This window comes from Elephas maximus, chromosome 1 (genome assembly GCF_024166365.1).
Source record: "Elephas maximus indicus isolate mEleMax1 chromosome 1, mEleMax1 primary haplotype, whole genome shotgun sequence".
NCBI lineage: Eukaryota > Metazoa > Chordata > Mammalia > Proboscidea > Elephantidae > Elephas > Elephas maximus.
In genome coordinates this window covers 9,601,987-9,607,986 of record NC_064819.1, presented here as the reverse complement: position 1 = coordinate 9,607,986, position 6,000 = coordinate 9,601,987, and positions in this window count along the sequence as shown.

Sequence of the window (6,000 nt, the reverse complement as noted above, 5' to 3'; positions counted from 1 at the left end):
TACTTCCATTTCTCTCCTTTTGGCCAATGTGCTGTTGTTTTCATGCATTTTACTTTTCTTTTCTACAAGTTCAGTTTGGGTCTTTGTTTATATCTTCCACGTCTCCAACTTTTTGAATATCAGAAATATTGTTATAATAACTATTTTAATGCCCTTTGTTAATTCTAACATCTGTGTCAGTCCTGGTTCACTTTTGACTGATGGGTTTCCTCACTATGGGTTGTGTTTTCTTGCTTCTTTGCATTCCTGGTAATCTTTGTTTGGATGCCAGGCATTGTGAATATTACCTTGTTGGGTCCTGGATATTTTTGTATTCCTGTAAGTCTTCTTTAGCTTTGCTCTAGAAGATGCTTAAATTATTTGGATACAACAAATTGTATCTCCTTAGGTCTTGCTTTTATAATATGTTAAGAAGGTCCAAAGCAGTGCTTAGTCTAGGGCTAATTCTTCCATACCACTGAGGCAAAACTTCGCTGAATACTCTATCTAATACCCTGTGAATTATGAGTTTTTTCAGTCTGACTGACGGAAACAGGCGCTATTCTCTTCCTGCTGTGAGTGACAGAAATCGTCCCCTCTAATCCTTATAGATGATTCTTTCCCTGGCCAAGGATAGTTTCTCTACGTTCATGAATTGATCAGTACTCTGCTGAACACTTGAGAAAGGCACTCTGCATGTTGCCAGGATTCTTTCTCTGTGCACCTCTCTTTCTGTTGTTATGTTTCATGAGCTCTAGTTTTCTTGGTTCCTCTGGACTCTAGGGTCTGTCTCAACTCAGGGAGTCTGCCAGACTCTACCTTAATTCCCCCTTTCTCTGCCATGCTGTGGAAACTCTCCCAAGGTAATAAGCGGGGGCAATTGTAGGGCTCACCTTGTTTGTTTCCATCTCTCAGAGATCACTGTCCTTCACTGGCATACGGTGAGTGTCTTGAGAGTTGTTGTTTCGTATACTTTGTCTTCTGTTTGGTTGTTTGTTTTGGGTGTTTCAGGTGGGATGGTAAATACGGCCCCTGTTACTTCATTTTGGCTGGAAGGGGAAGTCTAGCCATTGCTTTTTCATCTTTGAGACTTAATCTTTTCTCTCCTTTTTTATTTAAAGGTTTATTTTGAAAAATTTCAAGCCTTAGAAAATTGCAAAAATTAGTCAACGAGTATCTATATACACTTTATCTAGATTCACCAATAGTTAATATTTTGCCACATTTGCACATTGTGTCCTCTTTTTATTGACATTTATATCTACAGTTACAGCTGTATCTATACTGAGACTGATAAATAGCTGCTGTTGAGTCAACTCAGAATCAGCCTATGTAAAACAGAGTGAATGTCACTTGGTCCTGCATTATCCTCACCATTGCTGGCATTTTCAAGTCCATCACTGTAGCTACCGCATCCATTCATGTCTTCGAAGGCCTCCCTCGCCAGCCCTCCACTGTACCAAATATGATGTCTCCTCCACAGATGGATTCCTCCTGATGACGTGTCCAAGGCAAGTGAGTTGGACAATGTTCTGTTGTAATCCATAGGTTTTCCTTGGTTAATTTTCAGAAGTAGATTGCCAAGACTTTCTTCCTAGCCTATCTCAGTCTGGAAGTTCCACTGAAACCTGCCCACCATCAGTGACCCTGCTGGTATCTGAAACACCAACAGCATACCTTCCAGCATCATAGCAACATGAGTGGTGGTCTCTCTCTCTCTCTGTATATATATTTTGCCTGAACCATTGGAGAGTAAATTGCATAGATCATAATATTTCCTCATTAAATACTTAAGAACCGGGTCATTTTCCTATATAACCCAATGCAAGGATAAAATTCAGGAAATTTAACATTTATACAATATTATTATCTAACATATGGCCTGTTGTGATTATCTATTGCTACGTTAAAAAAAAAAAAAAAAACTACGCCAAAACTTAGAATTTAGAACAACACATTATCACTATTATATCTCATGATTCTGTGGGTCAGAGATTCAGATATGACACTATGGGCAAGTCTCACCCCTGTTCCATGATGTCTGGAGATTTAGCTGGGGTGACTCTGAATGTCTAGGGACTAGAACATTGGGAGGTGGCTGGGCATCTGTTATGGACTGAGTTGTGTTCCCCCAAAACAGGTGTTGTAAATCCTAGCCCCTATACCTGTGGTTATAATCCCGTTTAGGAATAGGTTTGCTTTGTTAATAAGGCAGTATTAGTGTAGGGTATGTGTTAAGTCAATCTCTTTTAAGATATAAAAGAGCAGATTAAGCCAGTAAGCAAGGAAGCAGAGTTGGGGGAAGACAGATGCCACGTTACATGAGATCGCCAGGAACCAAGAAACAGAAAGTGGAAAGAGCCAAGACTGGATAACTGGGATCTTCTAAAAATTAAATACTTATACTCATCAAAAGACTTTACCAAAAGAGTAAAAAGACAACCTACAGACTGGGAGAAAAGTTTTGGCTATGACAAATCCAACGAAGGTCTAATCTCTAAAATCGATAGGAAAATCCAACACTTCTGCAACAAAAAGACAAATAATTCAATTAAAAAATGGGCAAAGGGAATGAACAGACACCTCACCAAAGAAGACATTCAAGTAGCTAACAGATACATGAGGAAATGCTTGCGATCACTAGCCATGAGAGAAATGCAAATCAAAACCACAATGAGATACCATCTCACCCTGACATCACTGGCATGAATAAAAAAAAAACAGAAAATAACAGACGTTGAAGAGGCTGCGGGGATATTGGAACTCTTATGTGCTGCCGGTGGAAATGCAAAATGGTATGACCATTTTGGAAAATGATATGGTACCTCCTTAAAAAGCTAGAAATAGAAATACCATATGATCCAGCAATCCTGCTCCTAGGATTATATCCTAGAGATAAAAGAGCCATCACACAAATAGACATATGCACACCCATGTTCATTACAGCATTGTTCACAATAGCAAAAACATGGAAACAACCTAGGTGCCAATCAACAGATGAATGGATAAACAAACTATGGTACATACACACAATGGAATACTGTGCAACAATAAAGAGCAATGATGAATCTGCGAAGCATCTCACAACATGGATGAATCTGGAGGGCACTATGCTGAGCGAAAGAAGTCAATTCACAAAAGGACAAATATAAAAACTCATGAAAAGGTTTACACACAAAAAGAAACAATCTTTGAGAGTTATGAGAGGGGGCGGGGTAGAAGGAAAAAACTCTAAATAGACACTAGATCAGTGGTAACTTTGGTGAATGGTAAGACAATACTGGGAACGCCAGCACAACTTGTATAAGGCGAGCTCATGGAAGCTCCATAGACACATCCAAACTCCCTGAGGGACCAAATTACTGGGCTGGGGGCTCTGGGGACCATGGTCTTGGGAAATATATAGTTCAATGGGCATAACATAGTTTATAAAGTAAATGTTCTACATTCTACTTCGGTGAGTGGCGTCTGGGGTCTTAAAAGCTGGTGAGCGACCACTGGTCTCACCCCTTCAGGAGCAAGGGGGAATGAAGAAAGCCAAAGACAAAAGAGAAAGATTAGTCCGAAGGACTGATGGACCACAACTAACAGCCTCCACCAGACTGAGTCCAGATGGTGCCTAGCTACCACCACTGACTGCTCTGACAGGGATCACAATAGAGGGTCCCAAACAGAGCTGGAGGTAAACGTAGAGCAAAATTTTAACTCACATACACACACACACACACACACACACCCACACACACAATACCAGACTTACTGGTATGACAGAGACTGGAGAAACCCTGAGAGCATGGCCCCTGGACACTGTTATAGCTCAGTAATGCAGTCACACCTGAGATTCGCCCTTCAGCCAACATTAGACAGGCCCATAAAACAAAACGAGACTAAAGGGACACAATAGCCCAGGGGCAAGAATGATATGATAGGGAACAGAAAGCTGGAATAGGGAATCCAAGGTCAAGAAGGGGGAGTGTTGACATGTCATGGGGTTGTTAACCAATGTCATAAAACAATTTGTGTAGTAACTGTTTAATGAGAAGTTAATTTGTGCCGTAAATCTTTATCCAAAGTACAATAATAAAAAGTTCTTTAAAAAAAATAAAATAAAGTACAATTAAAAAAAAAAAAGAGAGAGAGACAAGGACCCTCCTTCAGAGCCAACAAAGAGAAAAAGCCTTTCCCTAGAGCTTACACCCTGAACTCAGACTTCCAGCCTCCTAAACAGTAAGAAAACAAATTTCTGTTTGTTAAAGCTACCCACTTGTGGGATTTCTGTTATGGCAGCACTAGATGGCTAAGACAGCATCCCTTTCTCTTTTCCACATGGCTTGTCCACAGTGCCAGCTTGGGCTTTCTCACAGCATGGCAATCTCAGGGTTCCAAATCTGAGTGATTCTAGAGCTGGAGGTGGAAACTGCTTAAAGGCTAGGCTCATAACTAGTATAGATTCACTACCACTCTATTTGTCAAAGCATTCGGGGGCCAGCCCAGATCTAAAGGGAGGGAAAATATATCCCCCGTCTTCAGTGAGAGGAATGTCAAAGAGTTTGAGGTTATTATTTTTTTCCTTCTTTTTTTTAATTGTATTTTAGATGAAGGTTTATAGAACAAACTAGTTTCTCATTAAACAGTTAGTACATATATTGTTTTATGACATTGGTTAACAACCCCATGACATGTCAGCACTCTCCCTTCTTGGCCTTGGGTTCCCTGTTACCAACTTTCCTATTTCCCCCTGCCTTCTGGTCCTTGCCCCTGGGCTGTTGTGCCCCTTTAGTCTTATTTTGTTTCATGGGCCTGTCTAGTCTTTGCCTGAAGGGTGAACCTCAGGAGTGACTTCATTACAGAGCTAAAAGGGTGTCCAGGGGCCATACTCTCTGGGTTTTTCCAGTCTCTGTCAGGCCAGTAAGTCTGGTCTTTTTTTTGTGAGTTAGAATTTTGTTTTACATTTTTCTCCAGCATTGCCTGGGACCCTCTATTATGATCCCTGTCAGAGCATTTGGTGGTGGTAGTAGGGCACTATCTAGGTATACTGGACTCAGTCTGGTAGAGGCTGTGGTAGATGTGGTCCATTAGTCCTTTGGGCTAATCTTTCCCTTATGTCATTAGTTTTCTTCATTCTCCCTTGCTCCTGAAGGGGTGAGACCAGTGGAGTATCTCAGATGGCTGCAAACAGGCTTTTAAGACTCCAGACCAATTTGAGGTTATTTTTAATCTGTCGCACTATACATATTCAAATTTTCCTTATTGTCTCAATACAGCCTAGGAACACACATTGAATTTAGATGTCAAGTCTCTTTAATCTGAAACAATTCCTCATCTTCCTTTGTCTTTCTTGACATTGACATTTTTGAAGTGTACAGGCCAGTTGTTTTGTGGAATGTTCCTTAATTTGAACTTGTCTGACTGTTTCCTCATGTTTAAATTTGAATTATGAAATTTTAGTGGGAATACGATAAAGGTGATGTTAGGTTCTCCAAGCTTCACCTCAAGTGTGATGTCAATTTGTATCACTGGTGAAATTAACCGAGGCACTACCTGCCAGCTCTCTCCAGTGAAAAGGTACAGTTTGCCCTTTGTAATTAATAAGAAATCTCTGGAGACATCTTTTTTTTTCATTAAAAAAAATTTCATATCCAGCTTTTCTGTATTCTGTATCAGATATTTCCAATACTGATGTCCTTTGGGGGAGGGCGGTGTCTAAAACTGTTGAGTATTAGTTCTGTGGACACTGATGTGTGGCCTCCTGTGTTTTGTGAATTTTTTTTTTTTTTTAATTGTGAACTTATACTTGTTTGAACCTTGTGGGACTAAATTGAGGATGCCTTTCATTGCTTTGTCCAGAGCACAGGAGACTTGGAACCATGGCTCAGATTCAGACCTTCTCGCTTCTGCCCCCAGATCACAGTACCACCATGAACCTTCCACCTGCCCTCAGCACAGCCCCAGATCTCCTGCTTAGAGCTCCATGATCCCAGCACTGGCTCTTCCCCTTGTTTCTCTGTTTTCAGCAGGGGG